The sequence below is a fragment of the Bombina bombina genome, chromosome 5, assembly GCF_027579735.1.
Source record: "Bombina bombina isolate aBomBom1 chromosome 5, aBomBom1.pri, whole genome shotgun sequence".
Classification (NCBI taxonomy): domain Eukaryota; kingdom Metazoa; phylum Chordata; class Amphibia; order Anura; family Bombinatoridae; genus Bombina; species Bombina bombina.
The window spans coordinates 872682777-872710636 of record NC_069503.1 but is presented as its reverse complement, the minus strand read 5'-3'; the positions used below and the strand labels follow the sequence as shown (position 1 = coordinate 872710636).

Sequence of the window (27860 nt, the reverse complement as noted above, 5' to 3'; positions counted from 1 at the left end):
GCTACCTAAATATCTTTACTTAAAGGGACACTAAACATTAAATTTCATGCACGTCACTCTAATCATGGGTGCTGCATTTATGGAACCTAGGTTACACTGCAGGTATCTGTTGGAGAGTTGCATATTTTTAAACAAGTAAACAATAGTTTTAGATATATATTTAAAATATATTTGTTCTGACGTTAAATATATTTAATCTGTCCATGTATCTATCTTATTAACCATGAATTTAAAGTACTCAATAGTGTTTTTAAAAATCATTTTTTAATGAAGAAATAATTCCATTCCAAAATATAGACGAACAATTATAATAACCACTTCAAAATAGGACATGTCGCCGTGTAGGATCCAACACTCACACAAAACAATACTTAACAGCAATACAAAAAATTACATACAATAGTAATTTTGTTACAATACCAATGAAAATTGTCAAATTCTTTAATATGTCTATTCTTTCTGTCTCAAATGGTCAAGTACAGTAGGTAGAATTAAAAACATCGGTTAGTAGCCTTGAGATTGTTTCCTGTCTTTTTTTTCTGTTTCGTTTTTTTGGTTCAGAAGTCAAAAGCCCATTCAGGCACAGTGGAGTTGCTTGGTGATCGTTGCTCCATAATTTACATTGAACCCACTTGATTGAAGCAACCTGTGGTTGCCATATTTACAAGGTTTATCTACAATAATGATTAGGAAAATGATGTAGAAATGACAGAAAAAAAGAAAACAAATACCTTTGCTAAAAACATAATCATTTGGCTCATGCATATGTAAAAGAAAAACAAAACAACAACTCCATAAAGTATCAAAATGAAGGCCACACAAAGCATTCTGAGCATCTACTACATTCCATATCTCCATCAGTATTACATTCCGTGATCATTCAGAAAAAATAGTAAAACCATCCTGTTATTTCACTGAATTCTTTCTATTTGTTAAAGGCTCTCTAATGTGCAGAGAGCTCTTTATCTTCAGAAAAAATTAGAGAAACTGAAAGCTAAAATTTTCATGAATATAAAAGACCAACAGATAGATACGTAAGTTAAAAGGACATGAAACTCAATTTTTCTCTATTTTTTCAGATAGATAATTTTTTTTTTAAAAGTTTCCAATTAATTTCTATAAATAAATTTGTTTTGTTGTCATGTTATTCTTTGTTGAAGAGATATCTAGATAGGTAGCGTGCACACGTCTGGAGCACTCTATGACAGGAAATAGTGCTCTTGCTAATCTATAACATTGTTTCAAAACTGCTGTCATATAGTGCTACAGACATGTACACACTGCTTTTCAACAAAGGACAACAAGAAAATTTGAAGTAAACTAGAAATTTGTTTAAAATGGTATGTTCTACCTGAATCATGAAAGAAAACTTTTGGGTTTACTGTCCCTTTAAAAAACAAACAAAAAAACCCCCAAATTGAATTAAAACATTTTAATCATAAATTGAAACTAGAAATAAATTAATGTCTATGCACAGCTGATAATAAATATGAATTGGCTGATAAACTCCTTCAACATTATCAATGGACATGAAGACAGGAACTTTACAAGCAAGTAAAGAAAACTAGGTTTAGGCAACAAACATTTTTTTTTAAATGACACTTTTTGGAATACAGTCTTTTACATGCAATAATGAAAACTATAGCTTTCAATGTCCCTTTAATCGTACCCCAATAACATAGGAACTGCTGATATTTATCAGACTTATCCATAGGGAAACACTTGTGTCTTTTTTCTGTATAAACCTATCCCATATTCTCAAGTCTGTTTCTTACATTCTCTTGGACTTCAAATATATTTTGACTTTTTATTTCTGATTTCCAACAACAACCATGATTATACTTGACTGTACATTTCATTATGTTACTTTTGTTCATTTGGGTAATAATGAAGCGTCCTGTCCCTAGCTATACGATTTGTTCAGTACAAAACAATTATTCTCCAGCATATTACATGATTATGTGGTATTTGAGAGCCTTTGACCAGATATCTCGCTAAATGAATATACTCCCAGCAAGGGGTCAGATATCGCTTAAATACTGAACGTCATAGCTGTACTAGATAGTCTTCATGACAATACAAATACAGATGTATTTCCCAAACAGCAAGACAGAGAACTGTGTATTTTATTATGCACCAATCACAACATTACTAGTCAGATGTACAGAACCAAGCATTTGACTACACCAGAGTTTCTTGGCAATAGTTTTTAGACTACTGCACTCTCTGGCAGTAACAGCTAAATCCTGACTTGCTGAGATGTCTGAGTTGTACTACTGAAAAACCCTACACTTAATGACCTTTCCTGTCATATTTTTAAAATATCTGACAAGGTTTACACTATGGGAAAATGTGTATTTATTTCAATATAGCTGCCTGCACCTATATATTTATTTTCATTATATACAGAAACCAGATTACCCATTATAAATTTACAGTAATATTTTTGTCATTAATATACAATGGAAGCTGTGGATATCCAGATAACAATGCATTTGTCTTACAGATGGCTCCAGATGATTTTTGCTGGCCTGCAAGGTGTAAACAAGCATATGTTATAAACCAAATTGCAGTAAACGTAGCAGCACCTGCTTTTTTTTTTCTATTTTCCCACAGTGAAGCTTCTCAGCCCTTGTGCTTGTCCCTGATACAGCTGTATGCTAAAAAATTCATATACTGCATGTAGAATGTTTGGTGGCCCATATAAGGCATTTATAAAAGGAACACATTTTTGCAAGCATGCTGTAATCATAAAGGACAGCTAAACAAACACGCACAAAAAAATGAAAAGAAAACCTTCATTTTTTGTCTAAAGCAAAAGTAGGAAATAATAATAATTTTTTTAAATAAAATGGAATCATGGAACATAACTCACAACTACGTTTCAGTTAGCTGGGGATCATATATGGCACCTGTGGTGTATAAACAGCTTTAACAATTTTGCATCCAGAGCGGTATACAAAATGTTATGTATCAATATCCCTCTAGCAGGCAAAGGGTTATATAGAGAGTAGTTCAAAACATAGTTCACAGTTTTAATAAGATCTATGCAGATTTCAAAACTATATTCTACATAATTTGAACATTGTATATATTTTTATTTTGTATATGACAGTGTCTATACTGAGTATGAAAAATATATATTTACACTAACAACTTGTATGGCTGATTGGTTAGAGCATTTGGAGGAAAACAATCCTAAATTATACATTAGCCCTAAATTATAAATCATATTCAGTGAATTTTGCATAAACAAATTATCTCTAAAAAAATAAAAATTAATAATAATTATAATGCATCAGAATATTTAAAGCAATGTATCCAATTATCTAGTGATATAAATAGTTATAAAGCATTATATGGATCTATAGGTATAAGTGCCTTACTTCTAAATTCTAACTAGATAACATCCAGGATTGCAATCCCTATTAACGTGCAAATCCTGCAAATAAAACATCTGAATAAAATATGCTGCTTCTAGAAGTTAAAAAAATATTTTTAGAGATATATATATTTATAGATGCACTGTGGATGCTGTAAACCTGTGCATTGTAGTAGTGTCTCTGGCTAATTTAAGTGCAGCATAGGTCATCCTAGTAAAATCCCTATTGAGCATATAAAGGTCACTGAACAGATACAGTCCCATTTTAGAGCAAAGAGATGCATTGTAGTTTGACGTTAAAAACAGCAGTACTCTTTGCTTGGCCACTGCTACCAGACGTGGCTGAGTAGGTACAGATGGAACTAAGGCACTCAGATATCTAGTAGTTACACACAGGTGAAGAATTGTTATTCTACATATCATTGGCTTCTTATTGTTCACCTGTATGCGATGCCCAAAAGATTCTAAACTTGTATATCTATCAACACCAGGCAATGATTTCCACGTGGTAAATAAGCATTCAGATGTCTGCTATTTTCTGGCACTGTTTGTTTAAATGTCTGTATCGCCTAGAAACCACTCCCCTTTATGTGTTCTGCAAATATAGCTGCGAGCTGCATCGAATGAGAGGCAGTACAGGATAATTTTATAGCCTTTTCTAATGTCATTTTATGTTTGAAAGCAGGCAAGTGACCTGTGCACATTCAATCAGCGCTGTTAGAGGACAGAAGTGAAACAAAATGAACATGGGCAGTTGAGGGCACCAAAAAAACAGTACCCGACCCTGATTGCCTGATTTTTTTTCCTCCAACACTGTGAAGAATAAAATTGGCTTATCACCCTTTCTGGCACCACAGGGATTAAACATGAGGAAACCATAGATATTGTCAACTTAACATATTAAACAGCATGTGCAAACATTTACTCAAACGTTACTTCTTGCCAGTGATGCTAACTATGTTTTAGCTGAAATAAAAGTGTTTTTTTAGTTTTCTCCTCAAAAACATACCTACACTACAAATGATAAAATAAATGTACTGTGCTACATTCCAAAGGACTCTGAAGTAGTTCATTTATTTTCCAAAGAAGACACGGTGATGTCCCCTTCTCGATCATGAGGTGCTTTCTCAGGAACGTGTCATCACAACTTGTTATGTCGTGGGCATCCTTATCTGAGGGAAACAAACATCTGGTTTAGAATGTATCTTTACAATTAATGAGATACAGGATGTATTTGCTTTGCATTATACAGTTAAAGGGATATGAAACCCAACATTTTTTAGAGCATGTGTTTTTCAACAACTTACTAATTTACTACTATTTTCTTCGCTCTTTTGGTATCTGTAGTTGAAAAGCAGGGACTTTCTGGAGAACTATATGGCAGCAGTTTTGCAAGAATGTTATCCATTTGCAAGAGCACTATATGGGAGCACTATTTCCTACCATGTAGTGCTCCAGATGCCTAACTAGCGGCTAGATTACAAGCCTAAACCGCCGCACTCCCGCCTCGCAAACACTAGTTAAATTTTATTAACCCCTAAACTGCCGTCCCTAACATCGCCGACACCTACCTATATTTATTAACCCCTAATCTGCCGACCCCAACGTCGCCGCTACTATATTAAATTTATTAACCCCTAAATCTAAATCTAACCCTAACCCCCTCTAACTTAAATATAATTTAAATAAAACTAAATTAAATTACTACAATTAAATAAATTGATCCTATTTAAAACTAAATACTTACCTACAAAATAAACCCTAAGATAGCTACAATATAATTAATAATTACATTGTAGCCATCTTAGGGTTTATTTTTATTTTACAGGCAACTTTGTATTTATTTTAACTAGGTACAATAGTTATTAAATAGTTATTAACTATTTAATAACTACCTAACTAAAATAAATACAAAAGTACCTGTAAAATAAACCCTAACCTAAGTTACAATTACACCTATAATTACACTATACTACACTATAATTAAACTAATTACGTAAACTACCTACAATTAACTACAATTAAATTAAATAAACTAAATTACGAAAAAAAAACCCCACTAAATTACAGAAAATAAAAAAAGAATTACAAGAATTTTAAACTAATTACACCTAATCTAATCCCCCTAATAAAATTAAAAAGGCCCCCAAAATAATAAAATTCCCTACCCTATACTAAATTACAACAAATAGCCCTTAAAAGGGCATTTTGCGGGGCATTGCCCCAAAGAAACAAGTAGAAAAAAGAAAGGAATTCCAGACCGGCTCCTCCTTGAACTCTTTATTCCATTAAAACGATAAACAGCACAAAAAGTTATGACTTTGTCATATGCACCTACAGGCATGTATAAAAAACAACAAGATATGACAGGTACCCCCTCACATCCAAGATGGCGTCCCTTGAATTCCGATTGGTTGATAGAATCCTATCAGCTAATCGGAATTAAGGTAGGAAAAATCCTATTGGCTGATTGCATCAGCCAATATGATTTTTCCTACCTTAATTCTGATTGGCTGATAGGATTCTATCAGCCAATCGGAATTCAAGGGACGTCATCTTGGATGACGTCACTTAAAGGACCAGTCATTCAGTCGTCGGATGAAGAGGATGCTCCGCTTTGGATGTCTTGAAGATGGACACGCTCTGTGTTAGGTTTTTTAAAGGGGGATTGGGTGGGATTTAGAGTAGGGTTGGGTGTGTGGGTGGTGGGTTTTAATGTTGGGAGGGTATTGTATTTTTTTTTTTTACAGGTGAAAGAGCTGATTACTTTGGGGAATTTTATTATTTTGGGGGGCTTTTTTATTTTATTAGGGGATTAGATTAGGTGCAATTAGTTTAAAATTCTTGTAATTCTTTTTTTATTTTCTGTAATTTAGTGTTTTTTTTTCAGTAATTTAGTTTATTTAATTTAATTGTAATTAATTGTATGTAGTTTAGGTAATTAGTTTAATTATAGTGTAGTGTTAGGTATAATTGTAACTTAGGTTAGGATTTATTTTACAGGTAAATTTGTACTTATTTTAACTAGGAAGTTATTAAATAATTAATAACTATTTAATAACTATTCTACCTAGTTAAAATAAATACAAAGATGCCTGTAAATAAATATAAACCCTAAGCTAGATACAATGTAACTATTAGTTATATTGTAGCTATCTTATGGTTTATTTTATAGGTAAGTATTTAGTTTTAAATAGGAATAATTGATTTAATTGTAGTAAATTATGTATATGTATATAAATATGTATTTAAATTATATTTAAGTTAGGGGGGTGTTAGGGTTAGGGTTAGACTTAGGTTTAGGATTTATTAACTTTATTATAGTGGCGGCGACGTTGGCCGCGGCAGATTAGGGATTAATAAATTTAATATAGTTGCAGCGACGTTGGGGGGGGGGGGCAGATTAGGGGTTAATAACTATAATGTAGGTGTCGGTGATGTTGGGGGCAGTAGATTAGGGGTTCATAAGTATAATGTAGGTGGACGGAGCGGCAGATTAGGGGTTAATAATTATAATGTAGGTGTCAGCAATAGCGAGGGGCGGCAGATTAGGGGTTAATAAGTGTAAGATTAGGGGTGTTTAGACTCAGGGTTCATGTTAGGGTGTTAGGTGCAGACATAAAATTAATTTCCCCATAGGAAACAATGGGGCTGCGTTAGGAGCTGAACACTGCTTTTTTGCAGGTGTTAGGTTTTTTTTCAGCCAGCTCAGCCCCATTGTTTCCTATGGGGAAATCGTGCACGAGCACGTTTTGCCAGCTTACCGCTACCGTAAGCAGCGCTGGTATTGAGGTGAGATGTAGAGCTAAATTTTGCTCTACGCTCACCTTTTTGCAGCCAACGCCAGGTTTAAAAAAACCTGTAATACCAGTGTTGTCTTAAGGGAGCGGTGAAAAAAAAAAGAGGCTAGTTTGCAACGCACCCCTGTTACTGCAAAACTCGTAATCTCGCCGTAGGTATCTCTTCAACAGAGAATATCATGGGAACAAGGCATATTTGATAATAGAAGTAAATTGGAATCTTTTTTTAAAATACTATGCTCTGTCTGAATCACAAAATAACATTTTTGTGTTACATATGCCTTTAAAATTATTTTTTTTTAGAAAATAATAAAAATGTAAGAATACATCTGCTTATGGAAAATAACAAAATGTATGCTTACCTGATAAATGTCTTTCTTCCCAGATATGGAGAGTACACAACGTCATTCCAATTACTAGTGGGGAATAACACTCCTGGCCAGCAGGAGGAGGCAAAGAGCACTACACAAAGCTGTTAAGTGTCACTCCCCTACCCATAATCCCCAGTCATTCGATGAAGGAAAATGGAAAAAGGAATAACACCAAGTTGTAGAGGGGCCTAAGGTGTAGTCAAAATTAAGTCTTAATTAAGGGTGGGGTCGTGGATGCTCCATAACCGGAGAGAAATAAATTTATCAGGTAAGCATACATTTTCTTTCTTAAGATATGGAGAGTTCATGACGTCATTCCAATTACTAGTGGGAACCAATACCCAAGCTAGAGGGCACAGAATAAATAGGGAGGGAGAACAAGACAGGCAGACCTAAACAGAAGGCACCACAGTTTGAAGAACCTTTCTCCCAAAGGAAGCTTTAGCCGAGGCAAAAGTATCAAATTTGTAGAATTTGGAAATATTATGCAGAGAGGACCAAGTTGCAGCCTTGCAAATCTGTTCCACAGAAGCTTGATTTTTGAAAGCGCAAGAAGAGGAGACAGCCTGAGTGGAATGAGCGGTAATTCTCTCAGGAAGCTGCTGACCAGCAGTCTCATAACCAAAACAGATTATATTTCTTAACCAGAGGGAGTAGCAGTAGCCTTCTGACCTTTACACTTTCCTGAGAAACAAACGGGGCAGAAGACTGGCGGAAATTCTTAGGCACCTTTAGGTAGAATTTTAGAGCACGCACAACATCCAAGTTGCGCAACAGACGTTCCTTATGAGAAGAAGGATTAGGACAAGGAGAAGGAAAAAACAATTTCCTGATAAATATTTCTATCCGAAACCACTTTAGGAAGAAACCCCAATTTAGTACGAAGAACCGCCTTATCGGCATGAAAGATAAGGTAAGGCGAATCACACTGCAAAGCCGAGAGTTCCGAGACTTTCCGAGTAGAAGAGATAACAATAAGAAACAAAACCTTCCAAGATACCAACTTAATATCTATGGAATGCATTGGCTCAAGAGGAGCCTGCTGTAGAACTTTAAGAACAAGGTTAAGACTCCAAGGAGGAGCAACAGGTTTAAACACAGGCCTGATTCTGAGGAGGATCTGAAAAAAAACATTGAACATCTGGCACATCCGCTAGACGCTTGTGTAACAAAATAGATAATGCAGAAATCTGACATTTCAAAAAACTGTCTGACAAACCTTTCTCCAGACCTTCCTGGAGAAAAGCCAAAATTCTAGGAATCATATCTCTACTCCAAGAGTAGCCCTTTGATTCACACCAATAAAGGTATTTATGCCATACCTTATTGTAAATTTTTCGTGTAACAGGCTTGCGAGCCTGGATCATGGTTTCAATGACCGACTCAGAAAATCCACACTTAGACAGAACTAAGCGTTTAATTTCCAAGCAGTCAGCTTCAGAGAAATGAGATTTGGATGGAGGAATGGACCCTGAGTTAGAAGGTCCTTCCTCAGAGGCAACCTCCAAGGTGGCCGAGATAACATATTCACTAGGACTGCATACCAGATCTTGCGAGGCCATGCAGGAGCTATTAGAATTACCAATGCTCTCTCCTGTTTGATACGAACAATAACATGTGGAAGGAGGGCACAAGGAGGAAACAGGTATGCTAGACCGAAATCCCAAGGAACCGCCAGAGCATCTATCAGAGCTGCCTGAGGATCTCTTGACCTTAAACCGTATCTTTGAAGCTTGGTGTTCTGCCGAGACACCATTAGATCCAACTCCAGCACCGCCCATTTGAGGGTTAACCTGGAGAACACCTCAGGAGGGAGAGCCCACTTCCCAGGACGAAATGTCTGTCTGCTCAGGAAATCCGCTTCCCAGTTGTCCACTCCAGGAATGTGGATGGCAGTTAGACAACAATTGTGAGCTTCCGCCCACTGAATAATCCATACCACCTCCTTCATGGCTAAGGAACTCTAAGTTCCTCCCTGGTGGTTGATGTAAGCCACTGAGGTGATGTTGTCTGACTGAAATCTGATAAACAGGGCTAAGGACAATTGAGGCCAAGCCATCAGAGCATTGTAAATCACTCTCAATTCCAAGATGTTTATGGGTAGAGCAGGCTCCTCCCGAGTCCATAGTCCCTGTGCCTTTAACGAGTCCCAGACTGCTCCCCAGCCTAAGAAGCTGGCGTCAGTGGTCACAATCACCAATTAAGGTCTCTGGAAGCATGTGCCCTGAGACAGATGGTCCTGAGAAAGCCACCACGGGAGAGAGTCTCTTGTTGAATAGTCTAGATCTATCCTCTAAGACAGATCTGAATGGTCTCCATTCCATTGTCTGAGCATGCATAATTGCAGAGCTCTCAAATGGAATCGAGTAAAGGGAATGATGTCCATGGAAGCGACCATCAGACCAATTACCTCCATACATTGAGCCACTGATGGCCGAACAGTATACTGTAGAGAGAGGCAAGAGGAGAGAATTCTGGATTTTCTGACCTTTCAAAGATGGGAATCTATTATGGTCCTTAAGAAAACCACCCTTGTAGCTGGAATAAGGGAACTCTTTTTCCAGAATTACTTTCCAACAGTGGGCACGTAGAAAAGACAACAAGATCTCTGTATGAGTTTGCTTGTTGAAAAGATGGCGCCTGAACCAATATGTCGTCCAGGTAGGGCGCCACTGCAAATCCCTGAGACCTGATAACTGCCAAGAGAGCCCCCAGAACCTTTGAGAAAATTCTGTGAGCTGTGGCAAGGCCAAACGGAAGAGCCACAAACTGAAAGTGTTTGTCTATAAAAGCAAATCTCAGGAACTTGTGATGAACCCTGTGGATGGGAACATGAAGATACCCATCCTTCAGATCCATGGTCGTCATGAACTGACCCTCTTGAACCAAAGGAAGAAAGGAACGAATGGTTTCCATTTTGAAGGACGGTACTCTGAGAAACTTGTTGAGACACTTTAGGTCTAGAATGGGTCCATGAACAGATTTGAATAGAATCCTAGGCCCTGTTCCCTTACTGGAACTGGAACAATCACTCCCAGGGAGGAAAGGTCCTGAACGCAGTGCAAGAAGGTCTCTCTTTTTACCTGGTCTGCAGATAATCTTGAGAGGTGAAATCTGCCCATGGGAGGGAAAATTTTTACTTCTATTTTGTAACCCTGAGATACTATGTCCACAGCCCATGGATCTGGGACATCTCGTATCCACGCTTGACAAAACAGAGGAAGTCTGCCCCACACTTGATCCGATCCCGGACCGGGGGTAGTCCTTTCATGCCGACTTAGACTCAGCTGCAGGTTTCTTAGATAGCTTCCCCTTGTTCCAAGACTAATTGGGATTCCAAGAAGACTTGGACTGTTCCTGTTTGGCAGAGGGAGAGGAAGACTTTCCTTTGAAGTTACAAAAGGAACGAAAATTACTTTGACATCCTTTAGGCCTGTTCTTCTTGTCTTGTGGTAGAAAAAAACCCTTTTCCACCCCTAATATCAGAAATTATTTCTGCCAGACTAGGTCCAAACAAGGTTTTACCCTTGTAAGGAAGCGCCAGAAGCTTGGACTTGGAGGTCACATCAGCTGACCAAGATTTTAACCACAACGCCCTGTGGGCTAGGACAGTGAAGCCAGACATCTTGACTCTCAGTCTAATAACTTGCATGTTAGCATCAGAAATAAAGGAATTGGCTAGTTTGAGTGTCTTAATCCTATCCTGGATCTCCTCCAACAGAGTCTCTACCGAAATTGATTCAGACAAGACATTGCAACAATAAGATCCCGCACTTGCTACTGTGGCAATACAAACTGCAGGTTGCCATTGAAGTCCTTGATGAGATTTTTCAAATAAGCCTCCAGCATCTTGTCCATGGGGTCCTTAAAGGAGCAACTATCCTCTATAGGGATTGTAGTTCTCTTAGCCAGAGTAGAAATAGCCCCTTCTAACTTAGGCACTGTGCGCCATTAATCTTTAATGGAGTCAGCAGCAGGAAACATCTTTTTAAAGATGGGAGACGGGGAAATAATCTCCGTCACACGGTCTGGAATAGGAAACACTTCCACAGAGGAAGGAAGATCATAGTATTTATTAAGTTTACTAGACTTCTTAGGGTTGACAACAACAGAAGTATCAGAGTCGTCCAAAGTAGCCAATACCTCTTTTAACAGTACACAAAGGTGTTCAAGTTTAAATCTGAAGTTTACTTCTTCAGTATCAGATGAAGGAATTATACTGTTCGAATCTGAGATTTCACCCTCAGAGGCTACCGACATATCCTCCTCATCAGACTTATGAGGGAGGGCAACCTGTGTAGCAGTAGGTGGAAGAGAAATCTTACTATCTGAATTTTTAATTTTCCTCTTGCGTTTTCCCAGCATAGAAAAAGCAGATAATGCTGCAGATACCGCAGAAGATATCTGTGCAGCAAAATCTGCAGCCAAATAAACTCCTCCAGGAGGCTGAGAGGAACTGTAGGGTCACTGTATGTGACACCATTGAGGCTTGGGACGTTTGAGGAGAAAGCTGTGGCATTGCCTGAACAGCATCATCCTGAGAGACATTGGCTCAGAGGGCAAAATCTTATTTTTAAACTCTATAGTTATAGTTAGGCAAGCAGCTCAAAATTGCAAAGGCAAAACAATTTGTGCCTCTAGGCATAATAGACATTTGTCACAAGCAACTGATTCTTGATCCATATCCATATTGAGCAAAAGAATTCCCCTGAAAAACTAGTGTCTCTTTAATAGATTCTTTTTTACCTCAGAGCGCTATTGCAATGATAACAAAAATCAAATACAGGCAACCTTTACACCCCAGATACACTGGGGTGCCCTACCTGACCTCCGGAAAACAAATTAGCAAGGAGAAACAACCTTCACCCTCCTGGCTCCCTCTCAAGATCGTCAAAATCGGAAAAGAAAAGACGCCGCTCCGCTTAAAGATTTGAAAGCGGAAGAGTGACTATCCAGACAAAGTAAATGTGCAGCTAAAATTGAAAGCGCACGTACTGAAAACAGACCGGCATTAGAATAACAGAAAAAAACAATCATTACCAACACACACTCCGTATCTTGTGACCATAATGCATTTTCACAATTTACATGCTCAAAGAAGAAAAAGCCACTGCAAGCCCTCTAAAAAATATCTAAGTGGGGTTGTTTGAAATACACAAAACATATCCCAATAAATGAGGCACAAATACAAATAAAGGCTAAACTTTAGCAGTCTCAAAGTCACATTTCCCAGTGCTTGCACCCTGCCAATAAATATCCTAAACAAACATGTCCAAATTTTCTTAAAGTTGCAGCTCAACCTTTATTAAAGGGACACTCAGGTTAAATTAAGTTTTCATGATTCAGATACAGCATGTAATATTAAACAACTTTCCAATTTACTTCCATTAAAAAAAATGTGCACAGTCTTTTATATTTACAATTTTTGAGTCACCAGATCCTACTGAGCATGTGCAAGAATTCAGACTATACGTATAGGCATTTGTGATTGACTGATTGCTATCACATGGTACAAGGGGAGTGGAAATATACATAACTTTGAAATTTGTTATAAAAAATCTACTACTTATTTGAAGTTCAGACTAAGTGCTATTGCATTGTCTTGTTATCTTGCATTTGTTGATTATGCAAATCTAATGTGTTGACTGGTCCTTTAAGTGCACTGTCTCCAATACCTAGAAGACAAAAAAGGCACTTACCTGCAATCTAGCTGTCAGGCAGGACGACAGCTTACAAGGTGTGAGGGGACACATACTCCTCACAGAGACCTGTAGAAAAAGAAAGAACAGAGTAACCCACTCTGGCTTTCTATAACTAGTGCAGCAATATGTTAGGAAACAAAGTAAGGACTACCTAACAACTTCCTAACTGCTTAATATCAACCACTACTCTATTGAAGAGATTAACTTGGACTCAGCTAAACCCCAAATCCTTGCTTGCAGGGAAACTGAAGAAATTAATTTCTTTTTTGGGCAGACACTAAACTTCACCTCCTCCATTGACAGAGGCAAAGAGAATGACTGGGGATTATGGGTAGGGGATTGACACTTAACATCTTTGCTGTGGTGCTCTTTGCCTCCTCCTGCTGGCCAGGAGTGATATTCCCCACTAGTAATTGGAATGACGTAGTGGACTCTCCATATCTTAGGAAAGAAAAGGATATATACATGGAAGATATCTGCTTTTCATTCTCTTTTGTGATGCTGATCAACCAATAACCTTCATGTAAGTTATTAAACATATTGATGGATCATTGCCAGCATGCTGTATCTTCATTACAAAGATTACACAGTCAAATTGAATGTTTAAAATACTATAATATACAAAAGAAAAAACATTTTGATTTATACTTGCAATAACTAATATTCAGACATTAAAGGGACATGAAAAGTAAACTGGAAATAGTATGCTCTGTCTGAATCACGTCTACATACTAAGAGCTTAGTTATAGCTCATTAGAGTGTGAGTACCACCTACTGGAATTATTTAGCTGCACCATAATTGACTTCACTAGTGTGTTTCTTTCCTTGTGAGGTTTTCCAGAGATCTAATGGAGATATCAGTCCTCTACTGACCTCTACTGGCCTCAAGAACTCATCAACACTGAACTTAATTTATATATCCTATTTCTAATACAGGTTTATGCACTTACTGTTTTTTGTTCTAGAAAACACCTTGGTTTGCCTTAAAGGGACAGAGTAGTCAAAAACAAATATGGGCTATTTAAATAAAGCTTTAGATGTAGATAAAGTTTGCAGTTTCCATGCATTGCCTATTTTGCTGATAAAGCTGCTAAAATGAGAAAAACCATGCAGTGTTGTCACTGCATATGCATACATATGTAATACACACTAATTACAGAGCTAGGGTTTTTCCCTCACTCCCTAACTAGCGTGCTGCAGCCAGGGAGTCACTAGCTGACATGCTGTGTAATGGCTGTGTTCTGTGCAATAATCAAAAGAGCTGCACAAAAACGAAATTTATGCTTACCTGATAAATGTATTTCTTTCTTGACACCTATCTATAATTACTATTGGGAATATCACTCCTGGCCAGCAGGAGGAGGCAAAGAGCACCACAGCAAAGCTGTTAAATATCACCTCCCTTCCCTCCAACCCCAGTCATTTGACCCAAGTAATAGGAGAGAAAGGAAGTAACAAGGTGCAGAGGTGCCTGAGGTTTATAATATGACAAAAACCTGTCTAAATAAACAGGGCGGGCCATGGACTCACCGTGTCAAGAAATAAATAAATTTATCAGGTAAGCATAAATTTCATTTTCTTTCTAATGACACGGTGAGTTCACGGATCATCTATAATTACTATAATTACTATTAGGAATCAATACCCAAGCTAGAGGACACAGATGATAAGGGAGAGACAAGACAGGTAACCTAAACAGAAGGCACCACTGCTTGAAGAACCTTTCTCCCAAAATAAGTCTCAGCCGAGGCAAAAGTATAAAATTTATAGAATTTTGAAAAAGTGTGTAGAGGACCAAGCCTTGCAAATCTGTTTCACAGAAACTTCATTTTTGAATGCCCAGGAAGAGGAAACAGCCCTCGTAGAATGAGCCGTGACCCTCTCAGGAGGCTGCTGTCCAGCAGTTTCATAGGCCAAGCGAATGATACTCTTCAGCCACAAAGAAAGAGAAGTAGCCGTAGCTTTCTGCCCCTTACGTTTCCCAGAGAAAACTACAAACAGAGCAGAAGACTGGCAAAAATCCTTAGTCGCCTGTAGATAGAATTTCAATGCACGCACCACGTCTAGGTTGTGCAGCAGACGTTCCTTATGAGAAGATGGGTTAGGACACAAAGAAGGAACAACAATCTCCTGATTAATGTTCCTATCCGAAACCACTTTAGGGAGAAACCCTAATTCAAACTGCAACACCGAAAGCACTAAGACTCTACGAGCAGAAGAAATAGCAATAAGAAACAAAACCTTCCAATATAACAATTTAATATCTAAGGAATACATAGGTTCAAACGGAGCCTGCTGAAGAACTTTAAGAACAAGGTTAAGACTCCAGGGTGTAGTAACAGGTTTGAACACAGGCCTGATTCTGACCAACTTGCCGATAAACCCTTCTCCAAACCCTCTTGGAGAAAGGACAGAATGTTATGAATCCGAACTCTACTCCAAGAGTAGCCTCTGGATTCACACCAACATAGATATTTACGCCATATCGTGTAGTAAATCTTCCTGGTAACCAGGGATAGGCAAAGTGTCCATAGATGGACACTGGTGTCCGTGACTGGCCCTTGTAGTGTCTGCCACCCATTTTGCAGCAGGGAGGAGTAGGAAAGATGAATGCTGGTCCTGACTCCTCCTTGACGCATGCGGCACCACGTTTTGCGGGGATGGGTTCATGCCTGCATGATGCTGCTGAATAGTGGAAAAAGTGAGTAAGAGAGAGGCAAGAAGCAAGCTGCCTGCAGTGCAGCCTGTGTCAACCACCCATGAGTTGTGACCCATCAAGATTCCTTGATCTGTGCGGTAGTGTAGCGCTGGTGTCTGCGTGTAAAAAACTGCTGCCTACTCTGACAAACCTTACCTAACCAAGTAAGTAACCAACCATGATGATCATGCGATTAACATCAAGGTGGGTGGGTTTGGTCAGGAGTTGCAGACTCTCAATACAATAAAAAAGAATAAAAGGTAAGAATTTTGAAAACATTTTATACCAGTATATCACAAGCAGTCTTTATATAAATGTTATGTTAAACTTGTTTGATTAGATTAGTGTTTTGTTCTTGAACTAGACCAGGGGCTTCCAACATGCGGCCCATTTGACAGCAAAATGTTGATCTCCTGACTTATAGAAACAAAGAATATATTGGCAGATAGGAACCATTCGGCCCATCTAGTCTGCCCAATTTTCTAATACTTTCATTAGTTCCTGGCTTTATCTTATATCTAGCATAGCCTTATGCCTATCCCATACATGTTTAAACTCCTTCACTGTCTCTACCACTTCTGCTGGATGGCTATTCCACCATGCATCCACTACCCTCTTGGTAAAGAGAGTGTTTTTAATTTGAAATGTACCTTGGTGTCCTTCACTAAGGTCTGTACTTTGGAAAATGTCCGCCACAGCCTTGGTCCGTGCCTATCCCTGCTGGTAACAGGCTTACAAGTCTGAATCATGGTCTCAATACCGACTCAGAAAATCCCTGCTTAGATAAGATTAAGCATTCAATCTCCAAGCAGTCAGCTTCAGAGAAATGAGATTTGGATGAAGGAAGGGCCCCTGAAGTAGAAGGTCTTTCCTCAGAGGGAGTTTCCAAGGTGGTAAGGATGACATCTCCACTAGGTCTGCATACATTATCCTGCGAGGCCACACTGGTGCAATGAGAATCACCAATGCCCTCTCCTGTTTGATTCAAGCAATGACCTGAGGAAGGAGAGCAAACGGAAGAAATAGGTAGGCTAGACTGAAATTCCAAGGGACCGTCAAAGCATCTATCAGTACAGCCTGAGGATCCCTCAACCTCGACCCGTACCTCGGGAGCTTGGCATTCTGACGAGATGCCATGAGATTCAGTTCCGGCTCTCCCCATTTGTGAATCAAGCTGGAAAACACTTCCGGATGGACCCGGGTGAAAAGTCTGTCTGCTCAGAAAATCCGCTTTCCAATTGTCCACTCCTGGAATGTGGATCGCAGATAGACAGCAGTTGTGGGTCTCTGCCCACTGAATAATCTTGGCTACCTCTGTCATGGCCAAGGAACTCCGAGTTCCTCCCTGATGGTTGATGTAAGCCACTAAAGTTATGTTGTCCAACTGGAACCTGATAAACCGGGCTGAAGCTAACGGAGGCCAGGCCAGAAGAGCATTGAAGATTGCCCTCAGCTCTAGAATGTTTATGGGAAGAACAGACTCTTTCCGAGTCCATGTCCCCTAAGCCTTTAGTGAGCCCCAGACTGCTCCCCATTCCAGCAGGCTGGCGTCCATTTTTACAATCACCCAGGTGGGTCTGCGGAAGCAGGTTCCCTGGGAGAGATGTTCCTGAGACAACCACCAAGGAAGAGAATCTCTTGTCGCCTGATGCAGATGTAATCGCGGAGACAGATCCGCATAATCCCCGTTCCATTGCCTGAGCATGCATAACTGCAGAGGTCTGAGGTGGAAACGGGCAAATGGAATAATGTCAATGGCCGCTACCATCAGACCGATCACCTCTATACATTGAGCCACTGACGGCCGAGGAGAGGACTGAAGGGCAACAACATCTCTGTGTGGGAGTTCGCTTGTTGAAAGGATGGCGCCTGAACCAAAATGTCGTCCAGATAAGGTGCCACTGCAATGCCCCACAACCAGAGCACCGCCAACAGGGATCCCAGGACCTTTGAAAAAATTCTGGGAGCTGTGGCAAGGCTGAATGGAAGAGCCACAAACTGGAAGTGTTTGTCTAGAAATGCGAACCTCAGAAACTTGTGATGATCCCTGTGGATGGGAACATACAGGTACGCATCCTTTAAATCTACTGTTGTCATGAATTGACCCAATTGAACCAAGGGAAGAATGGAACAAATACTTTCTATCTTGAAGGACGGTACTCTTAGGAACTTGTTTAGACTTTTGAGATCTAAAATTGGTCTGAAAATTCCCTCTTTTTTGAGTACCACTAACAGATTGGAGTAAAATCCCAGACCCTGTTCCTGTATTGGAACAGGAAATATCACTCCCAGGTCAGAAAGGTCCCGAATACAGTGTAAGAATGCCTCTCGTTTTATCTGGTCTACAGATAATCTTGAAAGCAGAAACCTGCCCCTGGGAGGAATCATCTTGAACTCTAGTTTTTATCCCTGGGACACGATGTCCACCGCCCAGGGATCCTGAACATCCCGAACCCAGGCCTGAGCGAAGAAGGAAAGTCTGCCCCCCACAAGATCCTGTCCCGGATCGGGGGCAGACCCTTCATGCTGACTTTGAGTCATTAACAGGCTTCTTAGATTGCTTCCCCTTGTTCCAAGACTGGTTGGTCCTCCAGGAAGGTTTGGACTGATCTTACTTGGTAGAGGGAGAGGAAGGCTTACCCTTGAAGTTTTGAAAGGAACGAAAATTACTCTGACATCCCTTCTGCTTATTACTCTTATCCTGAGGGAGGAAATGACCCTTTCCTCCCGTAATGTTGGAAATAATTTCAGCCAAGCCCGGCCCAAACAAGGTCTTACCGTTGTAGGGAATCACCAAAAGCTTAGACTTAGATGAAACATCCGCAGACCAGGATTTCAACCATAATGCTCTGCGGGCCAGTATGGCAAAACCAGAAATCTTTGCTCCCAGCTTAATAACCTGTAGGGAAGCATCCGTAATAAAGGAGTTGGCCAACTTAAGGGCCTTGATACTATCCTGGATCTCTTTAAGGGGAGTGTCTGTCTGAATAGAATCAGACAACGCATCAAACCAGTATGCCACCGCACTAGTGACGGTAGCAATACACACCGCAGGTTGCCATTGTAAACCTTGGTGACCATACATCTTTTTGAGCAACCCCTCCAACTTTTTATCCATAGGATCCTTAAAGGAACAACTATCCTCTATGGGAATAGTGGTTCTCTTAGCCAAAGTGGAAACTGTCCCTTCCACCTTGGGAACTGTCTGTCAAGAATCCTTGATAGAGTCAACATCTTCTTAAAAATAGGAGATGGACAAAAAGGGATACCAGGTCTCTCCCATTCCCTAGCAATAATCTCTGTAACCCAATCTGGCACAGGGAAAACCTCCACCATGGAAGGTACATTAAAATACTTGTTTAGCTTGCTAGACTTCTTAGGATTGACTACGACCGTAGTGTCGGAGTCGTCCAAGGTAACCAAAACCTTCTTAAGTAACAAATGGAGGTGTTCTAGCTTAAACCTGAAGGATACAACTTCAGCATCAGAAGAAGGAATTACACTGTCTGAGTCAGAGATTTCACCCTCAGATGCTACCAAAGTATCTTCCTCCTCAGACTTCTGGGAGGGAACATGCTAAAGTCGCCACCACTGTGTCAGAAACCTTACTCACTGATTCTTTACATTTCCTCTTGCGCTTTCCCTGCAGCATGGGAAAAGCAGACAGTGCATCAGATACCGCAGAAGACATAAGGGTAGCAATGTTTAGCAACGTAACTCCTGGCGGTGTTTGAGAGGAAGCGCAGGGCACTGCATGTGTGGACGATAAAATTTGGGACACTTGAGGAGAAAACTGCGGCATATCTTGAACATTTTCAGGAGACTCCTGAACAGCATCCGCCTTAGACAATGTTGGCTCAGAATCAAAAAGTCTTTCCCTGTAATTCAATGTTCTCTCAATACATGAGGAGACTCCTGAACAGCATCCGCCTTAGACAATGTTGGCTCAGAATCAAAAAGTCTATCCCTGTAATTCAATGTTCTCTCAAATACATGAGGAACAGAAAGGGTTTGGTGGTTCCATGTTAGCATCAAAACATAAAGTACAAGTAACATTTTGCAGGGCCTCCTGGTCCATCTTTACCCAGAATTGAATACATTTTTAATCTGAAATTTACACAAAAAAACCTTACTGTCCCTTTAAATATAAAACGAAACTGCTTTATTTTTACTGCAAAAAACATGAAAAAGTTTTTCTCAAACACCCCGGACAGCCTCTACACCTCAGCTTAGCTTTGCTGAGGTGCCTACCTGCCCTGCTGGAAAACTGGAGACAATAGTGTTAAGTGAATTCCGAACTCAATCCAGAGCGCTGCACCCAATGTCCGGCGACAGTAGTACACAAACTGCAAGCCGCAACCAAATGTCTCCCCTCTGCTCAGAAAATAAAAATAGCACTTACCTCAATGAAATCTGCCAGGCAGCAGGGCAGCTCACTAGGTTTGAGAGGCATGCTCCCTCACATGGACCTGTGGAAAAAAGACAAAGACTGAGTAATCTTACTCAGGCTTTCAATGTTAGGGCAGCATTAACTACTTGGGAAGCGCAGTGAGGATTATACCCCACAAGTTCCCAATTGCTAAAAAGCCACAACTGCTCTACTGAAGAGACTGACATGGACTACGGCTACACCCCAGGAAAAAGCAGAACAAACTTGCACTGCTGAAAAATAATAAAAATTTTGACTGAAGAATCTTCTTCTAGACACCTAAACTTTACCACCTCCTTGCTCTTAACGTAGGCAAAGAGAATGACTGGGGTTGAAGGGAAGTGATATTTAACAGCTTTACTGTGGTGCTCTTTGCCTCCTCCTCCTGGCCAGGAGTGATATTCCCAATAGTAATTAGAGATGATTTGTGGACTCACCGTGTCATAAGAAAGAAGTATAGTATAGTATAGTATAGTAGTGAGCACTTACTATATGTTACTGAACATGAAGAAGGAGATTTAATAGAGACTGCAACATTTCACTTTTCTGTCTCATCTATTGAGGGAACATATGGAACATGAGATGTTCTGATACCAAAGAAATGATAAAGGAGGGAATAACAGTGCAGCAACAAAAGGACCATTATCTCCCTAGGAGAAAAGCAAGGAGCCAATTTACATAACTGCTCAAAAGAAGCCTCATGGCAAACAGTCTGTGAGAATACAACCAAGGGTGCAGAACATGCAAAGCCATCCTATAATGGTGACAGGTGACATAAGGGTAGTAAATGAATAGTGAGTTAAGTGAAAACGTGCATACTGAAAGTTAGGCTCCAGCTACACAAGTTGTACAGATAGAAAGAAGACCAATTTAAAAATGTAGACTGCTGCATATAGATACCATTGTGCTCTCTCCCGTGGAGTTATGCATAAACCAGCACTAATTAACTAAAAGCTGCATATAAAATATGGTTGCAGCTGTATATCAATACTCATTATTGTATCAACTACAGTAACTGTCACTATTTTACAGGTACTGTACAGTTTTTATTGAATACTAATTGAATAGTGTACTTTACTGTGCTAGCGTTAAACTCAACTTAACTCTATGGCACACCTAATATAAGTTTGAATATATATGTTCAAATGTTTTCAAACACACTGACAAGTGAAATTAAAGCTAAAACCGCCTTGCTACGTTAAGGTGGTTTTCACATTACAGTGGCACTCCGGTCCCTAACCTGCTGTATTAGCTAGGTATTCCTGTATATTAATTAGTGTTGGTTATGCGAAATTGGAAAATGGGTAATAAAGGGATTATCTATCTTTTTTTTTTTTTTTTTATATATATTTTTATTAAGGTTAAGTTCACAGTACAGCATAAATGTGATACGTCAAAAAAAAGAAGAAAGAACTGCCTAAATACAGAAGAAAGATATTCACAATATACAGATCATAAAAAACCTGTTATTATTTCTGTTGCATCACAAAATAAAAGAAAAAAAAAAACAGAGAAAAAAAAGTAGTCTCAACCTTATTTTTTCCTATTTTTTCCCAGCTTCAGGGTATTCATATCGAAAAGAAGTAAAACCTAGTGACATAGTGCTTATTCTTTTTCACCGAATATTAATGTAAATTAAACTTTCAAATGCAACATATACCATGATTTACCTTATTTTGTCATGCTATATCTTATCTTTTGGAGACAAGTCATATCTGTCACTTGCTCCTTAGTATCGCTCCCCCCCTCCCCCCCCCCCCCCGCCAAGGAGGAAAAAAAAAATAATAAAAATAAATAAAAAATAAATAAATAAAGAGGGGAACCCCCTGATAGAATCTACCAAACCCCCAATAGTACAAGTTCCGAATTTCTAAATGGGAAGATCATATAATCTATTTCCACTGCCGAAAAAATCTTAATAAACAGGGACCATTTTGCAAAAAACTTTCTAATGTCCCCTTCGTTGTTCATATTGGTGTCTAATTGCTTTAATATACATTGTTTTTTTAGACAGTTTTTGATCTCCATAATCGTTGGTGTTGCAGTCGATTTCCATTTCTTAAGAATCAAATATCTGGCTGCAACCACTGTCGTGTTGATTAATTTATATTGGGGATGTAATTTTTCCTTGTCTTTTCTCAGGAAAACACTATAGCTCAGGGTTATTTCAAATGGAGGGATCTTTACTATATTTTTTAACCAGTATTCTACTTTTTTCCAGAATTGACCCACTTTAGGGCAGCTCCATATCATATGAACCAAGTCCGCTGCGGGTTTTGAACATTTTGGACATTTATTAAATTTATTGTTCCCACATTTCAAGCCTTTCTCTGGGGTAAAATACGCCTTGTATAGTAGTTTAACTTGTGATTCCCTCCAGGTTGAGGATAATGTGGTCTGAGCTATTCTTGTGAAAGAGCCCTGTACCAGCTGGGCATCAGCATTGCTCTCTGGAATTAAGTTATTCCATTCAGCCGAGAGTTTTTCAAGATTTGATATACCCTTAAGGGAAACTAGCATATAATAGCATGGTGAGATGGAGGACTGACCATTTTCCACCATTTCTAACCACCCCTCCAATTTCCCCCACGTCCATCTTCCATTTACCTCCCTCCTGAGTTCTGTTACAAAGTGTCTGGCCTGCAAGTAGGCAAAGAATTCTCTGTTATAGATATCAAATTCCTGCCTGAGTGATTCATAAGTTTTAATCGCTTGATTCTCTCTATCTATAAACTGAATAGCCCTGTCCAATCCTACCGTATGCCATCTTTGAAATGTAACTGAATCTAGGCCAGCCGGAAATTTCGGGTTGCCCCGGAATGGAACAAACTTAGATGCATTACCATCTATTAATAGGAGCTTGCCAATTTCCACCAACTTTGTATAGGGTTGTAAATTGTTTTAAATGATTTCAGTTCCTGCGGTATTGATTTGGATTTACAATGTATTAAGGCTACTGGTAGGAATGGGTAACAAATGTTAATCTCTAAATCGTTGTTTGTTATATAGTCTTTGGAAAAGATCCAATCTGCCACAATACGTGCTAAATAAGCCATATTATACAGACGTACATCCGGCAGTGCAAACCCCCCTTGGTTTCTTGGTAGTTGTAATTTAAAAAAAGCAATTCTTGGTTTTTTGTTCTGCCAGATGTATCTTCTCAATACCGCATTCAACTGCCGAATGTCTTTCCCTTTGAGAATTATTGGAACATTTTGGAGGATATATAGCAGTTTTGGCAGTAATACCATTTTGAACAAAGCTATCCTACCAGTTATGGACAGAGGAAGACTTTGCCAATTTGTTAAACTTTGTTTGATATCCTGCAATATTGGAGGAATATTTAATTCATAGAGCTTGTCTATATTAGATGGAATTAGGACACCTAGATATTTAAAGGCCTCTGACACTATCTTAAAGGGTATGTTTGATGGTGATTTTTTCTTTTTTCTCAGCCATAGCATTTCTGATTTTGAAGTATTGACTTTATAGCCTGAAAAAGAACCAAATTGTTTGATAATCAGTATTAACTTTGGCAGGTTGTCTTTGATATTTGCTATGTAGAGAAGGATGTCATCTGTATATAATGCAATTTTAAGCTCCTTATTTCGTTTTTTTATGCCTTCTAATTGATGTCTCACCATCATAGCTAAGGGCTCTATTGAAATGTCGAAAAGCAGGGGGGAGAGAGGACATCCCTGGCGAGTTCCCCTCTCCAGTATAATCTCTGGGGTAAGGGAACCATTAACCAGCAGTCTTGTAGATGGTTTGTTGTATAGATTTTTAATCAGTTGACAGAATTTACCTTCGAACCCAAATTTAAGTAAAGACTCTGTTATATGATCATAATGAACCGAGTCAAATGCTTTTTCCGCATCTATGGAAATGACTGCCTGGTCAGGGATGTCCTCCCCCCCCTCCATGCCCACCTCTGTCTTAAAATAGTCTACCGTCAACAGAACTTCTCTTATCTTTGCTGATGAGTTGCGTTTGTAAAGAAAACCTGCTTGATCTTTGTGTATAATTATAGGTAGGATAGATTGTAGTCTATTTGCTAAGATAGATGTTAAAATCTTATAGTCTATGTTCAGTAGTGCTATGGGTCTGTATGACTCTTTCAAGGTAGGGTCTTTACCCTGTTTAGGTATTAATATTGTGTTTGATGCCGAGAAAGAGGGGGGAATTGGAAGCCTGTCTATGTATATTGCATTATATAGATTGCAGAGATTTGGAACTATCGATGGCGAAAGAATTTTATAAAATTCATTTGGTAATGAATCTGGGCCGGGTGCCTTATCCGATGCAAGTTTGTTAATGACTTTCTCTATTTCCAGCTCAATGATAGGAACGTTTAGGATCTCTAACTCTTCCCTCCCTAGAGATGGGGGTGTCAACTGTCTCCAGAATTGAGCAGATTGGGTCTTATCAGATTTTTTAGATGAATATAACTCCTGAAAATATGTGAACAAGAGGTCTGCTATCTCCTCTGACCTAGTTATTGTTTTGCCTTCCTGTTGGAGTAACTCAATCACGGTTGCTCCTTTTGATCCTTTTACTAAATTAGCCAGGAGCTTACCCGTTTTATTTCCAAATCTGTAAAGTTTGGCTTGGAGTTTTAATTCTTTTTGCGAAGCCTGGTAGGTTAAATACGTATCTCTCTCATTTTTAGCCTTTATATATTTAAGCCAATTAATCCTTGATTTATCTAAGAGATAGTGATTATAGGAGTTGATTAATGAACTAATCACTTCTTTCTCTCTAGTTTTGATTTTTTTCTGAAGATTGGCTGTATAAGATATTATTTCACCCCTTAAAACAGCTTTTGCTGCCTCCCAAAATATCATAGGATGCCTACTATACTCAACATTGTGCTCCGCATATTCTTTAAATTTGAGATTGAGTCAATTTTTAAATTTTAAATCTTTTGATAGATAACTGGGAAAAAAAAAAACATGCTTGTTTGCATCTCTTATCAGGTTCCTGAAACTGAAGAACAATGGGGGCATGGTCCGAGAGAGAGATAGGTAAGATCTCTGTCATTACTTTCCGCTCTAGGAGCTTAGGGCTCCATGTACTAAGCAGTCAGCGAGCTACCCGCAACAAATCTCGCGTCAAAATTCGCAAACTGATATGTACAAAGCCGTCAATTATGTTAAAACTCGCATCTTTAAAATTGCGAGCGTACTTATCCGCCAAACCTCGCTACCGCTCCATTTTTCACTGTAATTAGACACATTTGACCACCAACTCGCCAAAAACGAATGTACTAAAAAATCTATTTGTCCGCTCGCTACAATTTCCGCTCCCACCTCGTTATTTTTGCCTCGCCACCTTTTAGGTGGCGGGCAAGGTACAAAACAATAGGAAAGTCAATCTAGACGCCAGTCTAGACATATATAAAAGGCAGTAATATCAGCATTGTACAGCATAACTGGCGTCTAATTTGTCTCTCATTTCCATGTACATAAATTGCGCCAAATTTGTCGACTGTAATTAAAGAGTAATCTATATTTTAAATTTGTATTGTATAGTTGTCAATCTTTATAATTATTTTTATATTAATATTTATATATTATCAGATCCAGATGAAGCCATATCCAAATTGTAAATAAATATTACAAAAATAACGCTGTTATCACTCTTCAAAAAATTTAGAACAATAATAAAGTTGTTTAGATAAGTTGAACTTTTATAGGAGCAAAATTCTATTCCCGCGACTACTATGATGTTCGTGACACCTTGCATGTCACGTGTTAATAATTGGCCAGACAATTCAACTGAAAGTTAAAAGTACATCAGCTTAGTCGCGGCGAGCGAGACGTCAAATTTATCAATAATCCGCCACTGCTCGCGGCGGGCTAGACTTGTCTATTTATTGGGGGATTATTAGTACATAGTGACAGCGGACACCATTTCGCCCGCGGCGAGTAACGGCGAGTTTATCCGCGTCTAAAATGACGGATGAATTGACGGCTTAGTACATGGAGCCCTTAGTGTCCACTAAAAATAGGTCAATTCTGGAAAATGATTTATGGGCCCTAGATAAACATGTAAAGTTTCTTGTCTCTGGATTTTGCAGTCTCCAAATGTCTTTTATTGCCAAATTCTGTGTGATTTTTTTAAAAATCTTGGTTTCCAAGTTATCTCTTTTATTTTTGAGTTGATTAGCAACTGATCTTAGTCTGTCTAGCGGATATTGTGGGGCCATGTTAAAATCACCCCCGCATATCAAAAAACCTTCCTGGAATAACATAATTTTATTTAATAAGGAGTCCCAGAAAGATGAGTCTATCACATTAGGTGCGTATAGGTTACATAGTGTGTATGTGGTTTTCGCCACCTTAATTTTTAGCAGTATGAATCTCCCCTCTGGGTCTACCTTTGTACTAAGAATCTCTAAGCCATTGGCCATTATCTTTTTCCCCAAGAGTATGGCTACGCTTCTTTTCCTATTTAAACTTGGAGTGGCCAGTACCTCCTTTACCCAGGATTTCTTTAGTTTCCTAGTTTCCTCTATTTTTAGATGCGTTTCCTGGAGGAATACTATATCAGACTTTATTTTCCTCAATTGGTTTAAAATTGCTGTCCTTTTTATGGGGGATGTGAGACCTCCAATGTTCCACGAAACAAATAATACTTTCTAACTTTGTCATAATCTTAGTTTAGGATAAGGGGGATAATAACACCAACAAACCAACCGCCAAGGGGAGAAAACCAAAGTTTTGAACCATTTCTTAACAATTATCAACTGTCTCACTTTTAATTTGAATATATTGATTATTCAGAAATATTTAATTTAGCTAAGAGTTCGCTTGCCTCTTTAGCCGTCTCAGCATAGTAAATTTCATCCTTGTCCCATACTTTGAGCCTTGCTGGATAGATCAAGGTAGCCCGTATACCCAGGTTAATGAGTTTAGTGCATGTTGGGGATAACACCCTTCTCTTGGTTGCCGTTTCAACCGAGAAGTCTTGGAACATAAAGATACTAGAGTTCCCTAATGAAATGGGCTGATTTTTACGGTAATATTGAAAAAGGGTAATTTTATCCTGGAAGTTCAGTAGTTTGACTATAATTGGTCTTGGCCTAGCTTTCTCTGTGTTGTCTGGGGCAGGTCTCCCTAATCTATGAGCTCTTTCAATAATAATTTTAGGATATGCAGTTGGAATTTTGAGGAGTTGGACTAGTGTTTCAGAAATAAAGTTATTTAAATTATCATACTGCTTCTCTTCTGGTACTCCTATGATTCTAAAATTATTCCGTCTAGAACGGTTTTCTAAATCCTCAATTTTAAACTGAAGTTTTTCGATCGTTACTTCATTAATTTTAGATTTTGTGGTATATGTGACTGTTAGATCTTCAAGATCTGAGACTCATTGCTCAAGTTCTTGTACTCTGTTGGAGAACTGCCTAAGCTCTTGTGAAAGTGATCTCATATCTTGCTTGATCTCTGACCTCAGAGTGTCAATCTTAGGGGCAA

At 38.9% G+C, this 27860-nt stretch overlaps 1 protein-coding gene across 5 annotated transcripts in view; it reads right to left on the bottom strand.

Annotated features, from left to right (window-relative positions):
- Window positions 1–245: 245 nt before the first annotated feature.
- DTNA (dystrobrevin alpha) overlaps window positions 246–27860 on the bottom strand; it is a 685079-nt gene continuing 657464 nt past the window's right edge. For all 5 annotated transcript variants that reach the window (XM_053715018.1, XM_053715020.1, XM_053715021.1 and 2 more), the window contains one exon: window positions 246–4554. The gene's annotated coding sequence lies outside the window, so the exon portion shown is untranslated. The remainder of the gene's footprint in view (window positions 4555–27860) is intronic.